This window comes from Canis lupus, chromosome 1, assembly GCF_003254725.2.
Source record: "Canis lupus dingo isolate Sandy chromosome 1, ASM325472v2, whole genome shotgun sequence".
NCBI classification, from domain to species: domain Eukaryota; kingdom Metazoa; phylum Chordata; class Mammalia; order Carnivora; family Canidae; genus Canis; species Canis lupus.
The window spans coordinates 96,705,366-96,732,444 of NC_064243.1; the positions used below are offsets into that span (position 1 = coordinate 96,705,366).

At 51.0% G+C, this 27,079-nt stretch overlaps 1 long non-coding RNA gene across 2 annotated transcripts; it reads left to right on the top strand.

Moving 5' to 3' along the window:
* The first annotated feature begins 1,786 nt into the window (after nt 1-1,786).
* Nucleotides 1,787-5,293, top strand: LOC112644854 (uncharacterized). 2 transcript variants are annotated; one of them, XR_007401779.1, is made up of 3 exons: nt 1,787-1,965; nt 3,725-4,248; nt 4,632-5,293. It is a non-coding gene; the product is annotated as an uncharacterized LOC112644854 (long non-coding RNA). The 2 variants fall into 2 exon arrangements; XR_007401778.1 differs by having other exon boundaries at nt 3,725-4,244.
* Nucleotides 5,294-27,079: the final 21,786 nt, after the last annotated feature.

Genomic DNA, 27,079 nt, shown 5'->3' on the forward strand with positions numbered 1-27,079 from the left:
GGCAAGGAAAGGGAAGACCCAGGAGCTGGGAGCACAGGACACTGTAACCAGGGCAAGAATACCTGTGTACCCCTTGGGTGGGCCATGGGGAACCCCACCCCGGGCTTCCCAGGAATTGGGCTTTGTCCAGGATCTTCCCATCGTGAGATCTTGGGCCATCAGGTTGGATGTCCAGGCCTCCAGGCCCATCCGTGTGAGGTCCTCCTGGCTGCACAGTGGCTGCCACACTGGTCCCCATGGTGGGCAACTGCTGCTCCCGGCTCTGGCCCTCAGCTCTGACCCATTCCCTGTGTCCCAGGGACAAGCTTCACACAAGTGGTGCTCAGAGAGGCCTGAGAGGGCCTGCCCTAACAAGGTGAAGTGTGACTGGAGGGGGCCTGCCCTAACAAGGTGAAGCACACCTGAGGGGCAGCTGCTTGGGTCTTCAGCATCCTTGACCATCTTCACAAAGGAAGGAGAGGGAAGCATTGGCCAACGAGGTTCCGTTTAAAGAGCTGTTCCTATGGTTTGTAACCAGTCACTTGGGGTGGGAACAGACTTGGAAAGCTGGTCGTTGTCCGACCAGACCTCCTTGCTGATACACACCACTGGGACCCGGTCTCTCACCCTCTGCTGCTATCAGACAGCTGCCACTTGTCAAAGCATGTGGCCACCCACCTCGGGGGGTCACGTACAGTTCACATTCACCTTCATGTGGGATGGAAGGAAAAACATCACCTTCAAACCAGCCAGTGTGACCAGCACCAGCACCAGAAGGGAAGTGAGGGCCTCGCCATGCCGTGAGGACCCCGGGGTCCAGCGGGGTCCAAAGGGCAGTGGGGAGCCGGGGTGGGCTGTGACCTGGCTGGGCTGGGTGGGGGGCGGCTCCAAGAAACGCAGGCTCGTGACATCCAAGTTCCGGTCTGTGAGTCCTGGTCCCGGCTACAGCTGACTTGGTGACATAATCTCGAATCTGGGATTTGACAGGTGACATTCTCACTCCTCCTGCTGGAAATGTGCCTCGGGGGCCTACCTTGTGTTGGCATGGCTCTTCCTCTCCCTCTCCCTCCCTTCCCTCTCTGCACTTGCTGCCTGTCCCTCGCACACTTGGGGATTAGGGCGCCCCTCCAATGTGGAGCAAAAGATCCAGAGGCATCTGAAAATTCAGGGTGAAAACAGCCTGGAGCCCAGGAGCCAGGTGGAGGGTGGGGTTCAGCAGCTAATGCAGAGCCAGCAGGAGATGAACCCTCGTGGAGGGTGTGGGCCTGCAGTGCTTCTCCTCCGGGTCGGTTCCTTGAAAAGTCATAGCATTCTCCCGAATTTCTCAGGATTCCCTGTCTTCCAGGGATCATAAATTCTGCATCTGTGTGTGCTTGTGTGTGTGTGTGTGTGTGTGTGTGTGTGTGTGTGTGTAAGGTAGAGCTCCGAGATTAGAGAAGCACACCCTGCTAAGCAAGACTGCATCACTCACCACAGGCTTCCCAGGGAAAGGACCCATCCCTTTTCCCTAAGGTGACACCCCTTTTAGAAGCGTTTCTCGGCGCTTGGACACCCACCAGCAACCAGGAAATGCCTCAGTCTCAGAAGGAAGACTCTGTGGGTACCAAAGTTTTTTTTATATTTTGACAGTTTAAAAAAAAAAAAAAAGAGGGAGCGGGGACAGGGACCCTAATCACAGAAGGAGCAGATTGCACCTCAGGCAGCACGTTTCTGAGCATTTGTGGTTTACAGACATGAGTAAAACAGAAACAGTTTGTCCCAGCCCATGGGGAGGTCAGCTCGGTCCACTCTCTTGTTTTGCAGACACTCTGGTTGGAGAACAAAGCCCCGCCGCTTCCCGAGAAACGCACCCTGGCCTGAAACCAAGGATGCCGTAGCTCTGCAAAGCCTGGCAGGGGAAGAAATGCCCTCGCTCCGGGTGCAAGCGCCTTCCGCGGGTTCCTGCCCCACCTCCGGCAAACGACTCTCGCTGCCCCCCGGCCTCAGGTGCTTCTCCCACAGCAGGCTGTTCCCTGAGGACACCACCCCCCCCCCAGCCCACCTCCGGGTGCGGCTGTGAATCCTCTCTGTCCTGTTCTTACCCCAGACCCCGGGGGCTGAGGCTCTCCCGGCAGGTGCTTGGCCACTGCCTGTGGATGCGGAGCCAGCCTGCGTGGCCCCCGGGCAGGCCCGTGATGCCCATGCTCCCTCTGCCCCCCTGCCCACTAAGGCCAGGCTCACAGCACAGGTGGGCTCCCAAGTGCACCTGCCGAGGGGGGCCAGTCCACGTGAGGCGTTGTGACTTCCATACCCACAGTGCAGGCAAGACTCTATGGACATCATGAGGACAGGTCACTCGCTGGCGCCTTAAGCTGTGTCCGTTCAGAGAGAAGACACTCTGACCCACGGGTTCCCTGGGGTCTGAGCAGCATGATCCACAATCCAAGACACAGGTAGGATGGGATGCTGGTGGTAAGGAACAGCCACGGCTGGCCTCGTGCCCGAGGACGTCGGCAGCACTGCCAGGACGGCACATGAAGCCACCTCGTGTGGGTACTGGGCCACTCATGTGGGCCACCACCTGCTTCTGAAACCCAAAGCTGTGCCCGGACTCTTCATTTGCCACGGGATGGCCAATGTGACTCTCTGTGCTCTGGCCTCCACCTGCCATTTACATGTACCTGCAACCAGACCCCTCAGCCCGTCTGTGCCCCAGATGCCCCAGGTCTTCCCACAGACCCTCTCCCTGCTGACCCTGCCCACCGTCTCCCATTCAGGTGTAAGCATCCCCCTGCCTTCCCACAGCTTCCGTCTGTGTGCCTCCACCATGTGGGCTCAGTCTTTCCACCCCCAATGCCAGCAGGCACAAAGGAGCCTGTCCTCTCTGTGCCCAGATGGCCTGACACCTGGCAGGTGCCCAACAAGGAAGTAACTAGACAAGACACTGCGTACGTAAGCAAGTCAGTCTTCCCTGCTGCGAAACAAAGAGGCCTGCGAAACCAGGCCACCCTCAGGCATTGTAACATCCTGTGAGGCTTCTCCCCCGAGGGGTTACACAGTCCGGGAGGGAACAGCTCTGTGATGACCAAGTCTTTACTGGCATGGGCTAGGTGACAGCACAGCATTGGGCTCGGGAAACATGAGGGTGAACGAAAGCAGGCCTGGTCTGGGGATCACGTTCTGACCACCCAGGGAGACAGGTGAGCCCTGGTAGCAGACGTGCCATTGGGGAGTCCAATGTGGAAGACAGGGTGTGATGGCGCATCATGGGGGACGGGCCATAAGGAAGAGAGAAGAAGCTGCATGAGAGAGCTCCTTGGATGAAGGCCTGGCCAGGAAGGGTTGGGGAGAGGGAGGTACCATGGAAGGCATCCAGGTCTGACCTCACAGAGCTCCACGGGCCTGGGTAGTGTGACAGGTCTGCAGGGATGCGTCTTTTCCTGGCCTATAGGCACCCTGAGTTAAGGCGTCTTAGATATGACTCTGTGCTAATGCTTTATGGATTCCAAACTCTGAGGGTGAGTCCAGCACGGTGAGGTCAAGGTGCGCATGGCCTGTAAGTTACTGGTCATCGAAGCCAAGAGGGCACAGAAATATTTGCAAGTAATTGAAACCTCAATGTAAAGTGATGTTGACAATGAAGGTGTCCATTACCTCACACAGGAGGGAAGAGAGAGCAGTTAGAGGGTTGGTCAGTCACCCTGACATCAATAACCCAGTTTTGTATTTTTCTGATTTTTTTTTTTTTTTGTATCTGCATTCTCAGCACTCTGACTGGGTTTATAGGATGCAAAGACGGCAGGACAGCAAGAATAGAGCAAGCCTCCTATCTCAGGCCAACAGCCAAAAGAGAAGAGGTCACCCCCCGCTCCCGGAACCTCAAGTTACAAGTGAAACAGTCCCCGACAGCCACCCTGCAGAGGCATCACTACCTCCCAGTGTGTAGGATCCCATCTCCTGCCAGGAGTTGGAATGGGATTGGAATGGACCTTGGACTCACGTGAGGGGCTGGGCCGGGTTGGAGCTCCAGCACCCACAACAAAGAATAAGGAATAGGGTGTTGGGGGAAAACCTAAGAGCGCGCGCCACCTTGGGAGAACGTGTGGAGCGAGTGGAAACGGTCTGAAGAAATGCCTGTGTTTCGAGGTTGGACATGGAGGGGATGGAGATGGAGGCGTGAACCCAGGGAAGATGCTCCTGGAGCTGAGGGCAGACCAGACCCCGCCGAGGAGGCCGAGCCCCTTTGTGCAGAATGTGGCTGGCAGGTCAGGCAGCAGCACAGGATGGTGGGTGAGCCGAGCCACAGGTTCTGGGGGCGTGGTGAGTGCAGACACCCAGATTGGGAAGGCTGCCCAGTGTTTGGGGGGTAAACACAGGGGATGGAAGATACAGGCAAGTCTTGTGAGAAACTCTTATAACTAGGAAATGGGAATAGGCGGTAGATGTAGACTTTTGAGATTTGGCTCCTGTTTTCCTTCTGTGCCTCTTGAGCCTGTTTCATGTTTCCCTGCAAGAACCCCGCTGTATTGAGTGGTACCCAGTGGAGGGGCCAGTGATGGGCTCTACAGGAGGAGGGAGGGGGGCAGGTTGTGTGAACATGTACGAGGTGATGTGCACTAGATGATTAGGGGATAAAGGATTTACTCTCCAGTGACTTTTATCTTTCTCTAAAGGAAGGAATATGAGGAAACCAGAAGCAACTCCACACAGGTGATCTGTTTCCCAGGCTCCCAAGGGCTGTCATCCCCATTTCTCGCCATGATTCCTGAGCCATCTGATAATACGTCAGAGGAATCAGCATTTGCAAGCTGTGACATCATATGCTTTATGGGTAAAGCTGACTTTGAGAATGGGATATGTAGCTGCAGTCACATCAGTGGGCTGATTCTCAACCCAGAAATTAGTTGACTTAGGGAAGCAGTGCCGTGCAGGCAGGAGGTGCTCACACAAGATAGTCAAGGAGAGCAAGGTGGCCTACAGTCATCAGAGCAGACAGAAAGTCCTCAGTAAAGGCCAGAAACAGGGAAACTGGATCCCAAAGCTCTGAAATAATTCAGGATATATTAACTAGATTAAATCCAAGAGCACTGTGTACCCAAAATGGAACATTCATTCTTTAATCCATTACACCAACTATGCCCACCTTCACCAACAGTCCTCAATAATATGAAAAAGAATGTTTAACATTCTCCTCCCCCCAAAAAAATTTGCAAAAACATAGAAATGGCCCAAATTTAAGGAAACACTTTCTCCCATTGTCAAGTTCTGAGGGAGAGATTAAATTCTCTGGTAACTTCAGGTCCAAATACCAAAGGGAATAAAGACCAAAACCCAATTATCTTGTCCTTGTGAGTCAAAAAGTTCAAAGAAATTAAAGTGGCCCTCGTTTCCTATTCTGCTTGGTATCAGCACCATGGCTCTGGGGGTGTGGATGGTGTTCACGTGTGTGATGCCTGGGCTCTTTCTTTGGAATCAATGTAGAACTCTGAAGACCCCAGAATTTGAGTTCCCTGGTGCCAGACGTGTGACGTGGCTCCTTTTTTCTTTTAAGATTTTATTTATTTATTCATGAGAGACACACAGATAGAGGCAGAGACACAGGCAGAGGGAGAAGCAGGCCCCCTGCGGGGAGCCCGATGCAGGACTTGATCCCAGGACACCAGGATCACGACCTGAGCCAAAGGCAGATGCGCAACCACTGAGCCACCCAGACATCCCAGACGTGGCTCCTTGTTAAAGAGGCCAAGGGTGTAGGGGACACAAAGGATGATCAAGGCCCTGGCCCCATACCCACCAGCTTTAGCAAGTCAACCAGCAACCAGCCCCCAGAGCAATAACCTCCATCTCTGCAACAATTGTGCATGTCCCAAAAGCCTGCATTTAGTCTTATCCGACTTGGCATCACCTGAAGAAGTGAGTCTCAGGTAAACTTGGTTCTCACCTCTCCAGGAAGACAGTCAAGCGATGCCAGCAGCTCGATAGGCACACCCTATGAACTCAGGTGAAATTGGGAGAAATCTCATAGCAGTTAGTTTTGGCACAGAGCATTTCTATATCTGGAAAAATTAATCTGCGTGAGTGTGGAACCAGCCTCCAGATGAACTTCACCTATCCTGACTTCTGTTCTTCATACACACGGACATGGTTCCTTCCCAGAATGAGTCAGGGATGACCCATGGGACCAAGTGATGGTTAGTGACTTCTGAGTTAGGTCCTAAAGGACATTGCAACGCCTGCCTTGACCTCTTCGGTAGATTGCCCTGGGAGGGAAGCCAGCTGCCGTACCTATTAGAATGCTTTAAATAAAATTTTTTTAAAACCCTAAAAAAGTATATACCGGTGAAGATGTTGAACAGCACAACTCTCATTCACTGCTGGTAGAAGGTAACCTGAGAAGCATGGCATTGCTGGGCAAGGTTGATTTTTTATTGAGATATAATCTATATGGGATAAATGCACAAAAACAAAACTTAGGAATACAGTTTCATGAATTTTGATGATTGTGTACACCCACAGAAACTACTACCCAGATCAAGTGGCAGACCGTTTCCTTCCCCCCAGAAAGTTCTCTTACCTCTTTCCCCAGTCAACATTCATCCACCCCCTCCAGTGGTCACCGTCGTTTTGAGTTCTCTACACATTGATGAGTTTGCTGGGGGTTTTTTGTTTTGTTTTGTGTTGTTTTTTGTTTTTTTGTTTGTTTGAAAGAGAACTGCGGCAGGAGAAAGACTTTTTTTTAAAGATTTATTTATTTATTTATTTATTTATTCATTCATTCATTCATTCATTCATTCATTCATGATAGACATAGAGAGAGAGAGAGAGGCAAAGACACAGACAGAGGGAGAAGCAGGCTCCACAGTGGGAACCCAATGCGGGACTCGATCCCAGGACTCCAGGATCATGCCCCTGGCCAAAGGCAGGCGCCAAACTGCTGAGCCACCCAGGGATCCCCAGGAGAAAGACTCTTAAGCAGGTTCCACACCCAGAATGAAGCCTGATGAGGGGCTCAATGTCACAACCCTGGGGGCATGACCTGAGCTGAAACCAAGAGTCAGGCGCTTAACCGACTGAGCCACCCAGGAGCTCCCAGCTGACTGGTTCTTAACCTTCACATGATGGAATCATCACCCAACATCTGCTTTTTTATATTTGGCCTCTTTTCTTAACATCTGCTTCTGACACTCACAGTGCTGCTGTTGTGTGTTTTCAGTTATTTGTTCTTTTTTTCTTCTTACTTTTGTGTTGCGGTCTGTTGACTGAATGGAGATTATTTTCCTGTTGCTGGTTACATAAGTTTTTCATTTTTTAGTTACAATGAACACAGTTTTGGTGAATATTGGTGAACCAGTTGTTGTGGAAATAAACTTTCTTTTATCTTAAGTATACACGGGAGTCAATTGTTTAATTTTATCGGAAACAGCCAAAGAGTTTTTCAAAGTGGGTCTAGTATTATCACTGTCCTAGAATGGGAGAACCAGTTGTTTTATATCCTCCCCAGCACTTGGTACTACAGCCTTTCACATTTCAGCCATAAGCATAAAGGTGGCCACTGTGGCTTCCTGTGCCTTTTCCTGAGATAGTGATGCTGAGCACCTGTTTATGTGATTATCTTCCTTGGTGGATAACGGAGTCTTTTCCATTGTATAATTGGATCTTTTTTTTCAATTGTTGAGAAGTTGAAGTTCCCTGTCTGTCCTGGATATGATTCTTTGTTGAATTTACGGCAGGGTACAATCAAGATGTTCTTTGGGGTTGTTGATTCCTAGTCTACGGTGAAAGCAACCTACTTTGTTATTGGTTTTCTGCAACTGTCTTCATTTCTTGGCTGCACAAACAGAGCAAGTCAATATTTGGGTTTATCCAGGATTGAGGTGACCTGCCTGTCAGGTTTGATAAAAAGCAGGTCAAGGGAGCTCAGGGTATTAGCAAATATGTTACTAAAAAGAGAACCCATGGACTCTAATCGGGATACAGAGGGAAGTAAAAACAGAGAGCTGGGTGAAGGGTGACTGTCAATCCAAGGTGGCCGTAGAGGAAGAGGGGAACAGACCAAGGCATCAGGTTTGTTTCATGACTTCCAAAGATGACCAGCGACCCAGGATCCATGAACACCCCTCACGGGCAACAGTGCCACAAACACAGACAGAAAGGAGATCTCACACAATGACTTCAGGGATGGGAAGTGAGTATCAAACCAGCCTTCATGGACCAACTGCTCTGCACTGTGCAGCAAGTAGAGGGTGACCCCCGAAAGGCATTAGGGCAGCGAGGGGACAACAGGCATTTCCACAGCTGCATGTGTATGACTAACGATAGGATACCCCCATCATCCTCCTATAGGGTTTCAGTTCCAGGAACTAGGATTTGTGGCCAGAGGTGGTATCACCTGAGCACATGTTCCAATCCACTGGCTCTTTTTTCTTTTTTCTTTTTTAAGATTTTATTTCTTTATTAATGAGAGACATATAGGCAGAGGGAGAAGCAAGCTCCCTGCAGGGAGCCCGATGCAGGACTTGATCCCAGGACCCCAGGATCACGCATTGAGCCAAAAGCAGATGCTCAATCACTGAGCCCCACAGGGGCCCCTCCAGCTCTTTTGTCCCCAAGGATGACATAAAACCACATACTGTGCTGGCAAATGAATTAACATCATCATGACTCAAGTAAACATTGCAAATTCATGGGAACTCAGAGAGGGCATGTCTCGGAGGGAGCATCATAGGAGTCACACATGTGCACAAAAAAGCAAAGGAAGGCTGAGCAGGGACTTAGGTGCTAAAGCAAACCTCCTGCCTTTGCCGCCCCTGCTCAGGTTGACCCCTGCTAGCATCTGAGACCTGGATGTAATGAATCAATCGCTTTTGTAGACAACAATCTCGGAGCCTTTGCCTGTGATCAAAGCTCACCTATTGACCTCGCCAGTATAACAAATTACCCCTAACTGTAAGGCTGGAGTGCACAGCAACCTCTGCTTCTCTTTCCCAGACCATCCCCCCTAGCCAGCAAGGATCCAGCCCTGCCCCAGCCTTGCACACTCCGCAGCTGGCCCTGTCAAGCTGGGACCCTCACCCATGAGTGAATAGGGTTGGCAAATGTCCCTGCAGGGCAGGATCTGGCACTGAGGCAGCTTTCTTCTTTGGTTGAGTTTGCGTTTGGAGGGCATTTTTCAGAGCCTTTGGGTTTTGCTCTGGTGACCCTCCGATGCAACGGTCACTTTAACGCCTCTTCAGAAGCATCTACACAGCCCTGGTGCTCTCTAGCAGAGGACACCAAGGGAGAAGAGCACCTGTCGCCTTCACTTCACTCTCTTGAGGGCAGCCCAGAGGGATAATCAAGAATGACAGGCTACCTGGCACAGTGATCAAGGACAAGAAGAGGGAAGCCATCATTCAAACTTAGCCTTGCCCATTGTGCAAGCTGAAACCTCTGGTGAGCCCCCAGTCTGGGATGGTAGCATGAGGCAGGAAGACCAGATGGCTCATAAAAAAAGGTGGGTACAGTCCCAGCCTCTTCACTGAGCACCTTGATGCTACACTGCTCCATGCTCAGCTTGATTAAGCTCAAGCCTGGGTCCCACACCCCTTTGTCCATATGGCTTGGGGACTGAGCTGGCTAACAGTGTGCCTTGGCCTGAGTCTGGGGAGCTGGAGGCAGCCAGTGTCTCCTGAGGACAGATGCACGGGTTCTTGCCTTCTTTTGCTGTGCAGCCAGCAACCACAAGCATCTACTGTCCAGCCATGGAAGCTTCGTAGAGGAAGCTGCAGTCTCCTACCTGACAGCCCCCTTGTACACCTGCCCACAGTTCCTGTGAGGTCTTCCATGGCCACCTAGGCCAGCGTTTGAGAGGTGTGATTGGTGATCTCTTGACTCTCTGGTTCCCCGATCTTCCCAATGTAAGCTCCAGGTCTCTGAGCACCCTTCCTGCATGGCCCCCTCTTCCTCAGTTTGATTTCCAAGTGTATGAGTGCTCTTCATGCATGGGATGCCTGGGGCTTGGCTTTTTACACTGTATCCTCCTGGCACAGACTTTCACCTGTCATTGGAGGGAACAAGAGGGGACACTGGGGATCATTTGGATTATCTGGAAACTGCCCTCCATGGTAGGCATACTCCACATTTTCCATGCTCACTCTGTTCCACTCATTCCCAAAGCCAGCTTCTTCAACCTCAGGCTGTTTGAGGTGGTGGCTTCCTGATGTCTGGCTCCTCTCTCTCGATCTGGTTCTCTGTGGCCAGTACTTGCATGTCACTGAGTCTCTGTTCAAACTCGGCTGACTGGAGTTGGCCCAGAGCTGTCCCCACTTCACCCAAGCCAGAGGTCTGGGGGGGGTGAGCATCAACACAGAGCTGCCCACAACACTATTCCCCAGGGAGGCTCTGGGACTGTGTGGTCAGGGGCCTGCCCATGCCCTCCACCAGTTCCCGTCCTGGGACACATGCCCTAATGCACTTTGCATGAACTCGCTGGAGCAACCAGCCTCCTTAGTCTCCTGTGGGCCTCAAAAAATGTTTTGCTGTATTAATACTTCAAAATGGGCTTGGATTTTTTAAAAAAAAATGTTGACTGTAGCAAAGGCCTGGGATTTTACTTCATTGATATGATGTGATCTTTGCACAAGCATCTAAATGTCACTTATTTTCTGTCATTCCAAGGGCCTGCCATTTCCCTTCCCTCCCTCAGCTGCTGCTGTATCCGGGTAAGAACAGTGTGTCCCTGTTAGTCATCTCGGAGAGTGAGGGGAAGTGGCCAGGTTCCAGAACTCCCAAACCCCGAAGGAGTCAGAACACAGAAATCGCATGAAATGCACTCATTGTGGGTAGAAGAGGAGTCAGGATCCCCTCCTGGCTGCCCCCCTGGTCAGCCACAAACCCTGCTCGTACCCTGCCTGGTCTCCATCCTGGTCCTGTATCTCTGGTCCTGCCACTCTGATAAACCAGCACTGGCATTCATGTTCCATTTGCTCTTTTGCCCCTTTGTGTGTCACTGGTCACCCTACTTCCTAAGGCAAACTTGGGAGGGGACAGTGGGTGAGAGCTGTGATCCCTCTCCCTGACCCCGCATTGTATCTCCTCCATGGGGAGAACAGTCAGAGGATGCTGTGAGTGAGGATACTGAGGGAGAAGACAGCCATCCCACAGATCAGAGCAGCAAGTGTAGGATGAGGTATAGACCAGCAAATGGGGGAGTAGTGATGAGGGAGGTTGGAGAGGCTCTCAAGAGGTACAGAAAAGGATGTTATAACAGCCCACTATGCATGATTCTCCTGGGTGGTGAATGGCAGCTTTATCCAAAAAACAAAGGACTAGTGTTTCCTTCCCACAATTGACAGGGCTTCAGAGCCTTCTGACCCCCCACTCCCACAGGGAGCAGTGTACCTACCCCTACCTGAGGGATGAGCAGGGCAAGGCATTAGCATCGTAAGCATCCAGTCATGGAAGCATTTCCAAAAGAGGGTGACAGGTGGGACAGCCCCAAGGACAAGAAGGGCTTCCTCCCAGCTCCAACAGCATAAACATAAACCCCATCTTACTAGGCTGTCTAGTAATCCTGTTGGCAAAGTTTTCAGTTTTTCTAGGCCTCTGGGTGCTGTGTGTACTCATTCTTCTACTCGCCTTTCTACTATAGAATTGTTTCTATTTTTAGCAGAGTACACCCACATAGTGAAATCAAAGAGTTCTAAGTAGCTTATATTTTAAAAGTCTTGGGCTCCATTCCCAAACCTTCCCTACTTCTTAGAGGAACATATTTTCAATCTCTATAAAGATTTTTGCCTGACATTTATTTCTGTATGTTTGTGTAATACACCATCCTATCTCTTGATTAATTGAAATTTTAGCGTATCTTACTGACTTTCTGTTAAAGGAGGAGAGACGTCAGTTCTCTTCCCTCACACCTGCACCCTAGAGCCCACCTCTCCTTCTCTCAACAGGCCAGAGTGTACATTATCCACACGGGGCATATATTGCTCTCCGCTACATGGATGGACAGCCTCCATTCTCACATAGCCTTTATGGGTTTTTCCAGAAGTTAAAAATTGCCTTGTGTTTTTATTTGCTTCATGGTCCATGTACTTCTTAGTAGCATTTCCAAAAGTTTTAACACATCTGTTAAATACCTCAGAACTTTTTTAAGCATTCAAAAAAGCTCTTTTTTATTTCTCTTCTCTCCCCTGTTTTGGGCGCCCTTTTCCAGATATCCATCTTACCTAGCTTTCTGTCTTGTTTTATTGAAGTGTCTTACCCAGTAGTTTTCAAAGACAGAGCTCAGGGAGAAGTAGATAGGTAAATGGAGGATCAGTAACAGCTGGATAAATAGAGAGACGGATGGATAGATAGGCAGGTGAATGGATTGATTGATGGATAGACAGGTAGATGATAGGTGAAGGATAGATAGAGATTAGATTAATTAATAGATATGGATAGATAATGGATGAATGGACAGACTGATCAATCAATTAATTGATCAACAGATAATGAATTAATGGATGGATAAATAGATAGATATTGCTTTCATGTCTGAAACTATCTATATTCCACCTTCCTTCTTGGCCAATATCTGTAATCCTCTGCCCATAGAATCATGTTTGATCTCTGTGAATATAAACTTTTGTTTTTCTGTTCTTTTTAGCTCCCTGGTTATTGTTTCTTCTGCATACCTGTTTTCTATTTTCGCTCCTTCGAGTCTGTCTTCTATGTAGAGCCTTTCTCTCCAGTGTCTGTGATCCTGGATGTCTGTATTTCTAAGTGAGACATTCAAGTGCTGGCTGGAATTTGGGCAGGCAGGGTGGGTGAGGGCTTATGGACTGATGCAAGGATTGCATGAACCAGGCTCGACCCAGAAACCTCCTGACCCCAGCACCTGGTGGTGATCCTTCTGGGGATGGCTGGCTTTCTCCCTGGGGAGGGTGGACAGGCCTGGCTGCTGTCCCTGGACAGTCAGAGTGGGGAGGAGCTGAGGGTCCAAAGTGGTGGACGTTCTCTTAATGCTGTCTTTTCAACCCTTGCTGGGTCTGCTTTTCCTGAAGTGGGTGGGGATTCTCTGCTCTTCGGCAGGCATGTTCTCTACCTTGTTATAGGTTGAACTGTGTCTACCCTCCAAAAAAATTCATATGCTGAAGACTCAAACCCTAGTACCTCAGAAGGTGACACTACTTGGTGGTAGGGTCATTAAGGATGTAATTAGCTAAGATGAGAGTATTAGGGAGGGCCCTCACTTGCTGTTGTTACTGGTGACCTTATACAAATTGGGTGCAAATACCTACATAGGGACAATGCCCTGGGAAGACTGGAGTTATCTTCTCACCAGTGGAGGAGCTCCCAGAAGCTGGAGGGAGGTCTGGGATAGACCCTTACTTAACATCTGCAGAGGGACCAGGTCCTGCCACCACCCTGATCACGGGCTTCCAGCTTCCAACCCCAGCGACCATATGCATCTGCTATTGCCAGCCACCTACTCTGTGGTGGCGCATCACGACAGCCTCAGGAAATGAATACTTGCCTCCAGAGGGTGGTGGCCCCCATGCAGTCACTGGCCACAGAGAGTCAGAGAAGAGACTGCCATGCCAGAGGCTCCATACAGATGCTCAATCAACCCTGCTGCTGGCCCTTTGTCTCTCTGTCCCTCTAATGGAGCCTTCTAGAAGGATGGACCAAGGGACTCTCAGCTGGGAACCTGGTGATCACCTGCTCTCTTTGTGTCTATGAGTCAGTAAGAGTTTCCTCCTTTCATGGTGCCAGAGAAAGAAAGGAGGACGTGAACATGGAGAAGGTCCATTCCCCCTAACCATAGGTCCCCTTGGCGTTTGTAGAGCTAAATGCTCCATAGCTGCTAGTTATAAGTCTCTCTAGTTCTGTCTGGTCAGGGTAGACATCTTTCTCGAGATTGTCAACAGTGTTATGGATGAAATAACCCCACCAAGGATGCTGTGAATGACATTTCCTAGTCACCATATGGGTTTGGATGTAACCCCAGGAATTCTGCATTAGCGGACTAGAATGTCATTAGCCTGAATAACCTGTTGATGATCATTCAAATTTTTTTACATTTTAAGAATGTGCCTACACCTGTAAGGCCCGAAGTGCATGATCATGAACATCACACTCAGGGACTAGCAAACATCCTAGGTAAAGCAGGGAGGGGCACAACAGTTCAAACATCCTCAAAACAGCAGTGTGTTTGCAAAGCAAGCTAACAAAGTAAAGCTCACTATTTGCAGATAAAATATTACTACTCTGCTATTGCCCTTCCAAAACAGAAACACGAATTTGCAGGGAAAGATTCGCTTTTCAGTTCTAAAAGCGGAATTCCAGGTGAAAGTATGTGGGGCTTCCATCCGTCCCCCACGCTCACAAGATTTCTGATCCAATCAGAAATAAATGTACGTTACTGTCCACCTCACCCGAAACACCATTTTCACGTAAGAATGCAAAGGATGCAAATACGTCCAGCCTCTGAATGATGCCACCTCCCCGCCTGGCCCCGTGGCCGAGCTGCCTGGGTCTGCACACCCGCCGACCGACCCGCCTGGCGGTACCCGTGACCGGCAGCGAGGGGCCGCTTCCTGAGGCTCTGCTCTCGCGGAGGCCTTCCTGTGGGCACGTAAAGCCCACGGACACGGTCGGAGAATGAGATCGACACGACTGCATGGTCCTCTGCTTTGGCCACTCTGAGCGAGGCTGTTCCAGGAGGAAAGCAAACACACATCTGTTCCCCCAGCATCCTCCCCACCAAGGCCACCCTACGCACCTGCCCTGCCTTCTCAAGACACTGTCCTCAAATACCCACGACTCACAGAACCAAGGTCGGCTGGGGTGGGGGGCAGGCGGGCCCCTCATTTCTCTTCACTCTTCCACAGTACACAGTGGAAGTACTGAAAATGCTCGGAAGAATAAATGGTGGAATAGCAGTCGTCCCTAAATAGGGCAGACTGCGGCTGGGGAGAGCTGTTTCTGGGACACTGCACCCAGGAGGCCGTGAAGGTGCCACTCGGCCTGGCCACCAGCAGGGCAGCTTCCGTGGCCGCCGGCGGGTTCCCTTCTTGCTGCTGCCCCTCATCAGTCCACGGAGGGCAGGCAGTGGGAAGTCAGATCACAGGCTGTCTTCGGCCTCCGCCCCAGTGAGACTTCCCCGTTTCTGGAATCAGCTCAGCTGCCACAGGCGCCACAGGCGCCACAGGCCAGGCAGCTTAAACAGCAGCCACTTATTCCTGATGGTCCTGGAGGTGGGGGGGTCCCCGATCTGGGGGCCAGCGTGCTCTGGGTCTGGCGAGGGCCCCTCTGGACTAGAAGACGGTCCGCTTGTGACCGTGTGCTCCCACTGGGGGTGGAGGGAGCTCCGGCCCCCACTCCGCCTCTTGCAAGACACCTGTCCTAGTGGGTCAGGGCCCCATCCATATAATGTTGAGGACCCCAATCATTTTATAAGGTCCTGTCTCCACATACAGTCACATCGGGTTTACAGTTTCTAGAGGGACACAATTCAGGCCATACAGAGCTCCTGTGCTCTCTGCTCCAAGTGACACCATTCCCCACAGCCCCACGGGGGCCTCTTGGATGGCACCCCCAGGTCTCCTCCTGCGTCTCCTCTGCCTCCTCCTGTGGTGCCCATCCCTCCTACCTTCTCCGCCCCATCTCCTCTCACTCTTCACTCTGCCTTCCCAGCTCATCCCCATGCGTGGCTCTGCTGACAGCTTGTCCCTGGTGCCCAGAAGGAGGAGACCATGAGCTTGGGAGCCAGACCAACCGCGATGTGGACCGCAGACCCGCTGCTGTCTAACCTGCAGCCAGTGTGGGCTCCTGCGTCGGGGAGACGTCTTGTGCCCCAGGACGTATCCAGCGAACATCTGGCCCCACCCGTCCACTCACGGCCACCTGCCCAAACCCCCTGGCCGTGTCTCTCTCCATTTTATTTCCCAAATGTTCAGGGTTGTCGTCATCCTCTTGCTTTTCTTTGCTGACCTTTATTACACACGTACACATCTGTGAATAATGAATGGACAGATTACTTACGCACACTTCTGAGCTTGAAAACCTAAGGTGAGTTGGAGTCCAGCCTCTGAATGATGAGCATCCTCATCATCACAGCATCCTTCTGTGATGCTGACCACCCCATTCATACACTTCGTTATTCTATCTCAGTGCATACACGTGTCGAGCTTGTAAAATGGAATGTAAAACTCTTGGTAAAATGGAATTTGATTTCATGTTAAAGGCTTGTTATATGCACAAAGAGTATGGTCCAGTTTTCTCCAGCTGCTCACCAGTCAGGCTCGGTGCCAAGAGAACTGAGAGTGGAGGCCGAGTGCTCCCCTGCTCGCGCACCCACAGCAGGTCAGTGCTGGAGCTGGGATCACTGTGGAAGTATGCTTCCTTCTGCTGGTGAACTCGGCCCTCCAGGGACGGGCACAGGGATGGGGTAGGTGGGTGTGACCCCGGGGGACTGGCATGGGCAAAGGGAGGGCCTCAGGCTGGCATGGGAGGCATCTGCCAGGGGGAGGGCCATCAAAGAGTAAGACAAGGGACCCAGGAGACTGAAGGACCTCGCCAGCCAAGTGTCTAGAGGGACAGTTGTAGAACTAGCTGTGGGATTCCAGAGAGGAGTGTGGAGGTGAGGGCCCCGTGCCCCCTCCTGCTACCATCCGAATCTCCACGGCATCACTGGGGAGTACAGTCCCCAGTGAAGGGGACTGAAGGCAGGCTTCCCCCCATCCTCTCGTTCCCTGAGATGTGGGGACCGTGCACCCAGCGCCGGGACCAGGGTGCAGGGTGGGTGCAGAAGGGGCCACAAGGCGACCGGGAGGCATGTGGGCATCATGGGCGTGAGGGAGGCCCGAGGCCCTGTGGGATTACCTCCCAGGAAAGGTCTCTGAGAAGCAGCACTGCAGAGAGAAGCCTGCCCTGCAGACACGTGGGAAGCACACCCCTGCCTGGAAGGTTCTGCAGGCCGAGCGGCTGCGGTCTTGGAGAGCCCACGGAACAGGAGGAGGCCAACAGGCGTGGGGAGCGGGGCTAACTAGGGGTGGCAGGCCAGGCCCTCACTCCCCCTGCTTGGGGTGGAGGGATGGGCAGGGGACCTGCCAGCGCTGGGCTCCCCGCATTAGACGACCTACGCTGACTTACTCCTCCAAGCCTACCTCGAAGTACAGTGTCTGGTGGGGAAGAGCCCATAAGGAAACCTTGACGTAGCGAGTGCTCTGCACAGATCACGCTGGGTGTAAGCGATACTGCTCGGGGTGTGTGGGAGCCACCCTGCGGGCCTGCTGTAGGGTCACCTCAAGGGCCAGCATGTTTTAGCAATGTCACAGGATATTCTCATTTTAAAAATCTACAATATTGACCTTCTCATTGTTTTCCAAGCCGAAAATAATGCATAATAATGAAGTTTTCCTACCTCCATTGCATTTGACCCTAAAAGGTAAGCACTGATGAAATCTGGCAAAATCATCTCTGCGGGTGGGAGTAGAGCCCCTGGTGGGGCAGGGGGCGGCCCAGGCGGGCGAGTGCTCTGGGGAGGGCCCTTCTCTGAGGCTGGCCACCCGCGCGGCTGGGTGCTGCACGGGTCAGGCTTGCAGTCATGCCTTCACCAGGGCCACACTCCCGCCGAACAGAAGAGAAATTTGGAAGAATTAATCTCCAGATTATGTGAGGCCTCGCCCGGATTAATCATCTTGGCTTTTCTCCCCTTACATAGGAAAAAAAGCAGAAACACTTTCCCAAAACACAGCCCATGGAGTTTCCAAAGTGCCTTCATACAGGAATCTGGTGCATGAATTCTTTTACTTCTGCAGAGCCTGGAGGATCATAGCAGGGCGGGGAGCCACCACACCCAGGGACAGGGCTTGGTGGAAAGAAAATTCAAAAAGAGTGAGGTCACACACACCCTAACTGGGCCCCCTCCCCGCCTGGGGCGGGTGGGGTGCGGCTTTGCAGCAGAGCAACCCTGAGGGTGCATGCATCCCCACCCCCCATCCCCGGCAGCGAACTGTCCTTGTGTTGGCCACACAGGCATCACCGAGAGACGGGACAGTGCAACGGAAAGCTAACGAAGCAACGTTCAAGAAATAAACAGGAAGAGAGCCTTCCTGCACAGAGGGGGACACCCAGAAGCCACGCGCTAAACAAACGCACCATCTTTCTGGCTTAAATGTCCACAGATTTAAATAAGTAAAATAACCTAAAATGTTAATAGTTCTGACACTGAAAATGCAATAAAAAAAATTTTTTTTTTTTAAAGCTGGACCGGAAGCTATCCTCCTTATGCGCTAAACAGAGACAAAGTTGGCGGCACAGTCCACACACTCCTACAAACGTATAAGAAGGAGCCGGCAAAGGCGAGAGGCTTGCAGATTCACAAAGGATCCGACGGCCACGCGGGTCGTCAGGCGCCGGGTGGTTCACCTCGCCAGTTCCACGGAAGGTCTGCTTAAATCGATGAGGTGTCATTTTTCACCCATCAGATCGGCAAAATTTCATCAATATTGTAGCCACCTGTGTTGGTCAGAATGTAGGAAGAGAGCTCATGTGCCACGAGCGGGAAGGTGGGTCACGGCAACTTCCAAAGATGGTGCTAAACGCCTCGGACCCTGCACACCTACTCGTAAAACACACGAGGCTGCTTACCAGACCCCGGTGAGCCTGGTCTCCGCACCAACGCTGGCAGAAGGAAGACCCCGGCAGCCCCCGCACGCCCATCGACGGGACGGTGAATGAGTCAGTCGTGACCACCTATGTTGTGACATTATTTGATCAGTAAAAGGAGAAAGGAAGGCTTCTATGCATCGAGCTGGAAAGTTTCACATCATACTTTTTAAAAATATTTTTAAAATCTTTTTTAAGATTTTTTATTTATTTATTCATGAAAGACACAGAGAGAGGCAGAGACACAGGCAGGGGGAGAAGCAGGCTCCATGCAGGAAGCCTGATGCAGGACTCGATCTCAGGACCCAGGGATCATGCCTTGAGCCAAAGGCAGATGCCCAACCACTGAGCCACCCGGGCATCCCCACAATGTACTTTTAGTGAAAAAAAAATCCCAGAACAAACTCTATCACATGGCTCTGGTTTCAGGCTCCCTCCCCAAGTCTCTGTACAGTGGATGCAGACAGGTAGAAGAGCTTTCTCTGGGATAAGGAGGGAAAATTTACAGGAGGTTCACAGCAACCTGTCGACCTCGGATCCCTAGCTGTTTACAACAGAGCAGGGGAGAGATGATTAAAAGTCATGAATGTTCCCTTCTATGCCTCTGCCGTTTATGCTATTTTATTGTTTAAACTATGAAAGAGGCTCTGTCCTGGACAAAGCCACTGATACATATGCATAGAAGGTCAGAGGGTTGGATTATGATCATTGTTTTCTTCTTCTCTTTCTTTCCATGTGCTTGTAACCATTTCTACACTGAAAATACATGACGTGCTGGGGAAAGAGAGCACGTGTTCATGAGCCCCAACTGGAGAATCATGTTCGTGTTGGGAGGGTGTCCACTGGCCCTTGTGGTGCTGGTGAGCAGAGGCCATTGAGGGGACACACTGTCACATGACCAGCTGCTACCTGCAGACACGGGCCAGTTTGAAGGGTGCTGAGAGTGGTGGCAGGAGGGTGCCTTCCCTCCTTTGCCCACCTTTGTGCAGGCATGCGCTCTCTGCTAACCCCACCCTGTCACCCCCAGGGCTGCAAAGGGGGCACGCAGGTCGGCAGGTGCTGTGCAGCCGACCTGACAAGCAGCCCTTTCCAGATGTTTCATCACGAGGGACAAGGTGCTGTTCTGAAATGGTCCCCACCTGCTGGAGCACATGTGGGCTCTGCCTGAACGCCAGGCTGGATCGGGGAGCCTCTTCTGGGCACGGAAAATTAGCAGACTTTTGAAGAACAGTCCTACCCCACAGGAATGCATGCTTGAGGCCATAGGAGCCAGGAGGGACCCCCGGGCTCTCCTGCCCAGCCCTCCACACTCGGCAGCCCTAGAAATCACACCTGTGGACGTGAAGTGACCAGCAGAGCCAGACTTTATGTCCATGGCTTCTGATCCATATTGGGCTCATTTCCTTCTTTGTGCACATAGCCAGACCACGTCCCAGCCTCCCCTGCATTCTGGAACGTGAGCAGGGTGCTTTCAGGACCCCACTCTACTCATCGCAGGCCCTTGGAGGCAGGTGCTCAAGACGACGGAGCATATAGCTTCACACAGAGACAAACAAACTTTAATTTTTTTAGAGAGAGAGATCAGAGAGAGGGAGGCAGAGAGAGAATCTCAAGCTGACTCCATGCTGAACCTGACACTGGCTTGATTCCATGACCCTGAGATCATGATCTGAGCTGAAATCAAGAGTCAGATGCTTAACCGACAGAGCCCCCAGGTGCCCCAGAGAGAAATAATCTTTCAGGGCCCCCACTGATCCCGGGGCATTCCTCAGCAGTGAACCCATTGAGCCAGCAGCAAATCCCTCCTCCACCCCAGAATACACCATGTCCCGTCCAATCTAGTGTTTTCTTTGAGGAATTTATGAGATTGCTGTCAGTGTCCTCCCACTTTATTCAGACCCACACTTCCCACATGATCCCTTGCAGCCAGGGAAAAGTGGGCAGGCAGCAGGGTCTCAAGTGGCTATGGAACCGAAGGCGAACTCGGCCTCTCTGGGTTGAGGGGCGACCCCAGGCCCCTTGGCAGTCACATCCTCACTGACATCGGCACCGTGAAGGTTTACGGTGGCAAGAGAGGCCAGACCAACATTCGGAAACAATTATACAGAAGGGACCTTCAGGGGAACCAGGAAACAGAGCAAGAGAAAACACACACAGATCAGCATGAGCACAAGTGATAAAGAAACAACTGAAGAAAACGGTTACCCTGGGGCCCCCCATCCATGTCTGCAAGTCCTCAGTGGGGGGGTGCAGGAAGTGAGCTCAGGGAGCTGGGGTGGCCCTAGAAGTCTCCAGCGAGGATGTGGAGCCCCATTCTTCCCTCGCCTTCTCTCCATCGGGATGCAGGGCTCCGGGAGGGAGGAATCCACGCCTCTTCTCTCAGGCCCCAGGGTCCTCCTGACTCCCAGTCATAACCCTCAGTCTTCCTGCCCAGCAGAATGTGAAGCGAGAGTCAGTGACCTGAGAAGAGCCCTTATTTCCAGAGCTAGATGCCACAAAGATAAAAAATAAATAAATAAATAAAAACAGGAACTAGTAAGAGTGGCTGGGTGACCCAGTAGGAACCGTGACCTGCTATGACCTGCTGAACTGTGACCTGGCCCACTGCTGACCCCTCAGGTCCCTGAGAGGAGATAGGACCACATTTGTGGGGAAGAGCAGGCTTGTGGCCAGGGCCCCCGGCTGTGACACGTACTCATGCAGGGCAGGCTTGCTAGAAGTGGGACCTGTCAGGTTCCTCTCGGACACCTCAGCCCTGAGGTGGGGTCAGTCCTCTGACCATCTCAGGCTGACAGAAGGAATGGCCACACGTCCTACACTGTGGGCTACATGGTCAGTTATGTCACAGCCAACAGAGGTGACAGGGCAGCTCAGGTTTGTTCTCAAAGCAGTAACATCGGTGCCTTCAGAGTTGGTCTCCTCCTTGTCCAGTCACCCAGGGGCAGGCAGGCTCAGAGAAAGGATTTCCTACCCGTGGGTTAGCAGTTAGTGGACACAAAGAAGAGAAACGCCAGGAGAGCAGCAGGAAGGGGGCTTCTCTGGAGTCCACACCTGGCAGCGGGACACCACACGTAGCAGGGTTTCAGCTTGGCTCTGACCAGCTCTCCATGTGAAGAACCTCACCTGGTGCCAGCACCTGGCTCCACTCTGCCCTGGGAAGCCATTTCAAAATCACTGTTCACCAATCTTTCAGGAAGGATTTCTGATTTTCCAAGAATTTATCTTCCTACCACCATATTGGAATTCCCAGGCAAGCATTGAAATGGATGAGATGGATGTTCTTGAAGGATACTCAGAGTTAGTGCTCTTTGGCAGAAGAGATTTATAGAACTGCATGGGCAGTCTGTCATGCGGGGGCAGACAAGATGATTGATTGAGAGAGAGACAATAGAGATATGAAATACTGCTCAGCCATAAAAAAAAATTGAAATCTTGCCATTTGCAACAACATGGATGGACACAGAGGATATAATGCTAAGCAAAGTAGGTCAGATAGAAAAAGACAAATACCATGTGATTTCACTTACGGAGCACCTGGGTGGCTAGTGGTTGAGCATCTGCCTTCAACTTAGGGCGTGATCCCGGGGTCCTGGGATCAAGTCCCGCATTGGGATCCCCACATGGAGCCTGCTTCTCCCTCTGCCTGTGTCTCTGCCTCTCTCTGTGTGTCTCTCATGAATAAATAAATGAAATCTTTAAAAAAAAAAAGAGTAATTTTTTTTAAAAAATTTAAAAAACATAACAAATGAATAAACAAAGCAGAATCAGTCTTATAAATACAGAGAACAAACTGGCGGTTGCTAGAGGGCAATGGGTGAGTGGATGGGCAAAGTGGGGGAAGGGGAGCAGGAGGTCTAGGCTCCCAGTTGCAGAGTGAAATGGAATGAAAGGCATGCAGTGGGGAGTACAGTCGGTGGTATTGTCATGGGTTGTACAGTGACAGGTGGTGGCCACACTTGCAGGGAGTACCACATAAGGAATGCATAGACTTGCCGAATCACTGTGCTGCACATCTGACACTGACACAACATCGCATGTCAACTATACTTCAATTTAAAAAGGTGGGAGAGATTAAATAAAAAACAAAAACAAAAGTAGTACACTCCAATTTTCAAAAATTCAGAAGGCACAGAATATTATAACCTGAAATACTAAATTGTCCTGTCCTTTTAAGTAAACAAAGCATTAACATTTTCTTGTGTCTTTTTGTAAAATACATGCTGGTGCAAAATCTTATGTATGCACATCCTTCACGCAATTTAATAGCGACGTTTATGTAGGATCCATACTCGACTCGCCATTATAATTAATAATGCATCATCAATATCAGTACACACAGATCTACACCTTTCTTTTATTTTAAAAGTGGCCTCAAATTCATCTCATGCTTACAACAGTTTGTTTAACTGCTCCCATAGAGATGGACACTTTTATGGTTCCAGAATTTTAGTTTTTCAAATAATTAAGGAGGGAACATTATCACAGTGGAACATGATTTCAGGAGGCGGAGGATCTGCACAAGTCAGATATACTCCCAGGGTGTCTTGACTCACGGAATCCGTGGAATTAGGGAAGTGTGCATTCTTATGTTTGAGAGCTACCGAGGAATGCCCCCGCGCTGTATCCCACCACCAGATCACGTGTCTGACTTCCAGCTGCTTAAATGCAAATGTGGCTCCGAGTCTCTTCCAACCTTCAACGGCTGCACGCATTTCTTTTTCAACAAAGTTTGGCGCCCCAGAGGAAAATGTGGGTGCGACATAATTCGACATTGTCCGACGTCTGTGTGTGTTTCCTCAAGTTTCGGGGGGTGGTTTTATTCTTGCCTGTGGGCCCATTTATAACTTTCGGCAGTCTACTGAAAACCCTGCCTTGCTTTGTAAGATGTAGACAATACCTATTGTCTTTCCTCAGCAAGGGTTGAGCTCACCAGTTCCTGTCTGAGCCCACGCCCCTCCCCTGCATCCCTAATCTCCCCAATTCGGGCCATTGCACGGTTTTGCACCACCCACCTGCGTGGCCTTGACCGCGTGACGGGTGGGAAATCTGAGCCCGCAGTCCGAGGCCTGTGCTGGCCTCCCCGCCATCCCTCCTGCAACTGCTCGCTGCGGGCTTGTTACTTGGATTGAGCTCCTGACTAGACTGTCTGTTCAGGTAGTGTTTTCTAGAAAACCTTGTGGATGCTCTTCCCCACATACCGGTTGGTTGGAAGGCCCCATGGCGCCCTCATTCCCACACCTACTGGCCTTGTGCTGAAGCCCGCTGCACGTGTTTTCCTGTATACTCTCTAGAAATCTGCAATCACTCACTTTTCCCTTGGACATGACTCAGTTTTTCTGTCTGGATGCCAATGGATCCCTCCTCAGCCTTCACACGGACAAGCCTCAGCTCACTGGACGGTCCGGGCGCCGACAGTTCCACAGCTGCATCGTTAGAAGGGCTCGGTTCTTCCTTTATTCCAAGAATACCAACCAGTCTGAACCCTACCGATGAATCAATCCTGCAGAATGAAGCAAAATCGTCCTCTTAAATGGCCCTGATCGCACCTCTCCTTTTCTCATAAATATCCAATGCTCCCTTTTGCCTCCCAGATTACATTATGAATGAGTAACCTGTATTTTACCAATTTGCCCCTATGTGTGTCAGAGTGCTGAGCTAGGTGAGCGTGGATGTCCACAACCTCTGGGTCCCAGCTTGTGCTTTGGGGCCCCCGGGGTCCCCAGGGGCTCCACTGTGTCTTGTCTCCATTGTGTGTACAGCTGTTCATACACACACACACACACACACACACACACACACACACATCTTATTCTATATCATTAACAACCAGTTCTGTTTCCCTGGCCAACCCTATCTAATAAAATCATGTATTATCAATCACAGAATGCATCCCATAAATCACGAGGTGCTGTCCATCATCTCCCACAGAGTGTCAGCTCGCTCACCTCGTGTGCAGGGGACACACTCATGTATACAACAGCCATAGAAACACCAATTTCCTTCACCACTGGGCCGCGAAGTCAGCAGACTTCACACTTCACAGGGTCCACCTGATGTGTCCCAGAGCAAATGCATCAGGATGTGGGAGGGCTGAGCCACCGTCCTGGGCCTCCACCACCCTTTCCGGACCAGCATCCTCCCCCGCTTTGGCTCCTCTCAGCCTCCTCTGCCTCGCCTGGAACCCGAGCTGAGCTCCTGGGCCGCAGGTGGACAGGAAAAACATAAAAGTCAGCCTTGCTTCACCAAGGATTCCACCCAAGTGCCTCTAGCCCAGCCTGATTCTTCCCTGGGTGCCCCTGAGTTTTACTCTTTGTTCACTTTTGTTTCTCCCATTTATCTTGAAGGCTATAGATGTTTAGTGAGGAAGTAAGGGTGAGCTGGGAGGGACAACCACGCTGATCGTCAATGTGACTCCCCCACGGTCCTTGTCTACCTCCAAGAAAATTTTCTCAGGCCGTTGGTCCCCTTGAATTGAGACTTTGGTCGTGTGACTTTGAAGCTTGAGTAGGACCGCATCTTTCTCAGGTGGGAAATGTCACCACAGCTCCTAAAATATGTACAGCATCGAGAGCTCAGGAGCAACATGGAGCAGCCCCAGAAGTAGGAGCAGAGGCAGCTCTGAGTTCCTGCTTCCTAAACTCTAAGAAAGGTGCTGACACCATCGAATGGTATTTTCTGGAAGGGTGTTTATTGATGTGGGAAAATATATACCATATATTAGGGTGAAAAACCATGACAACATGACAAAGCATTATATAATAAAAATTACAAATATCTCACACAATGTGCCCATGTTTATAAGACACCAACTTTACTATTTACTATTTACTTTACTATTTAATTGTTTCTGCGTAGTCAGATTTTGACTTACTATTTTTTCATGTTTCAGGTGTTTCATCATAAATACGTATTGCTTCTATAACCAAAACAATAATAACTGCCATGTGGTACAAGAGGTAGAGACATAGTTAAGTTGGTAGAAAGAAGACCTCATCCTGAGTTGGGCCTTGGAGGCACAATACTGGACAATTCCCGGAAGTGCCAGCAGGCATACCTCATACCTACCTTGTTCCAAGTCCAACTCCCAAACTTAGCCTTTCTCAATCCTTCCCCTTCGAGCGATTATCCTTCCACCTCATTCTCTCTACTGTCTCTCCCCCAACACAACAAAATCCTCAAAGCTGACATCCTAAAATGTCCCTGGGCTCCGTCCCCTCCTCTCCTGACCTCCACGCCCCAACCCAAGTCCAACCGCATACCATTCCTCTGTCCCAGGGCCACATCCGGGCTTCAGATCCGCTCTCTCCACCACTCTGTGGTCTTCTTCACCCCTGAACGACCCCACACCCCACACTGATGCCAGTACCAATGGCAGTTCTCTCCTGAACACCGTCCTCCAGCTCAGGCCTCCTAGATGTGCCAACTGCTGCAGAATTAAACTCCAGATTTCCACCCACCAAGTCTGTGATCTCCCTGGCTTTCACCATCTCAGGAAATAATAGCATTGTTCGATTCGCTCATCCCTGAGCCCTGGAGGCGTCAGTTCATGTATGGGTGGAAAGTCTCCTCATCTCAACCCCAGCTCTAGGATATGCCCCACACCCATCATTTCTATTCCACCTGTATCACTACCGCCAGAGCTCCAGCCAACATCATCTCCTGTCTATGATGCCCCAACATGCTCCCGACTGGTCTCCCCAGTTCCATTCACCTCCATGCACTCTGCATCTGCACAGAACCCTGAGAAACCTTCAAAGAAAAGTAGCACAAAAATGTCACATCCTCCCCATGGAAAGAAAGGAAAAGCTGGCAGGGGCGCAGGGGGAAGGGTCTTCCTCTGGCACAGCTTTTTCTGCCACTTCTTAGATTCTACCTCTTGCTCCCCTTTTCGCTCCCTGGGGCCCCAGTGCAACGATCCCTTTCTATTCCTCGGACAGACCAAGGCTGATCCCGACCTAGGGTCAGGGGCTTGGGCTGGCTTCATCCATCGCCAGAAGTGTTTCCCCCTTCCTTTTTGTAATGACCTGTCCCTCCTCACCTTGAAAAGCTCAGAGTGTAAATGAGTCTCTAGAAGAGGTTTTTCTGGCTCCCTTGGGAGACAGGTAACCCACCCCGAGCTGGGCATCCCCCTGAAACACATCATCTACTCATGTTTCCTCCTGTTCTCACAGCGCTGCCTGAATCCACCACCTTCACCCGTGTCCCCCCATCACTGGAAAGTAAACCTCATTTTCTGTTTCTCTCTCTGTGTTCCCCAGGCTCCAACACGGGGCCTGTGATGATTAAACTTTGGTCGAACGGGTTAAATGAATGAATCTCCAGGACTTTCTTATGGTTTTTACATTAGTGTGTCTCACTAACCCTAATGCTCACCCTCGTCTCTGTGAGACGAAGCCCCCACCATGGTCTTAGATTTCCTAGTTCCAACCTAGAGCAGCTACAGAGAGGTGGGCCACCTTGCCCACTTGCTAGACACCAACCG